This window comes from Anneissia japonica, unplaced genomic scaffold (assembly GCF_011630105.1).
Source record: "Anneissia japonica isolate Jap-2015-1 unplaced genomic scaffold, ASM1163010v1 scaffold26209_len645_cov127, whole genome shotgun sequence".
In the NCBI taxonomy this organism is placed as follows: Eukaryota; Metazoa; Echinodermata; class Crinoidea; order Comatulida; family Comatulidae; genus Anneissia; species Anneissia japonica.
In genome coordinates this window covers 1-628 of record NW_022695637.1, presented here as the reverse complement: position 1 = coordinate 628, position 628 = coordinate 1, and the positions used below count along the sequence as shown (strand labels likewise).

Here is a 628-nt window from a genome sequence, read left to right as displayed (position 1 = left end):
TTGAATCCTGACAAGATGGCGTGCATTTCGATACTTGGAGTATGAATTATACTATCTTATCTGAGTTTAATCAGTGGACCTTTCAAGTTGGGGCGTGGAAGACTATTATTCGAAAAAAGAAGTTTCAATGAGAGTGAGATTCAGTGGTAGGTAAGTAGGTGAGGATGCATTTTATGATAAAAAAAAATTACGACAAATATATGTTCCATGAATGATGCAATTATCACGAACTTCACCGACAATCCCATATGGTCTAGTGGCTAGGATTCGGCGCTCTCACCGCCGCGGCCCGGGTTCGATTCCCGGTGTGGGAACAAACGTTATTATTTTTTACACTGCCAACTGTAACAGATTATCACAGCAAGAGATTTTGGCATCAACATTCAACAGACTCTCGTAGAGAGGGGGATTTGGGGCGTCTGAGAACTATTTTTCGAAAGATGAAGGTGTGGTGAAATTTAGATTAACTGGGAGTGGGGCGTCTAATTTTGAATTTTAAAAAATTACGACAAAAATATGTTTTAAAAAAATATGATAAATATATGCCTATGATTAATTCGTGATTAGGTGGGCGGGGCAGCATTTATTGATAAAAAACAATCTGTCAAATTTTCACCGGCAAACCTAT

The 628-nt window shown here is 38.4% G+C and overlaps 1 non-coding gene across 1 annotated transcript; it reads left to right on the top strand.

Annotated features, from left to right (window-relative positions):
* Positions 1 to 242: 242 nt before the first annotated feature.
* On the top strand, positions 243 to 314 carry Trnae-cuc. The gene has a single exon. It is a non-coding gene; the product is annotated as a tRNA-Glu (tRNA).
* The last annotated feature ends 314 nt before the right edge of the window (positions 315 to 628 follow it).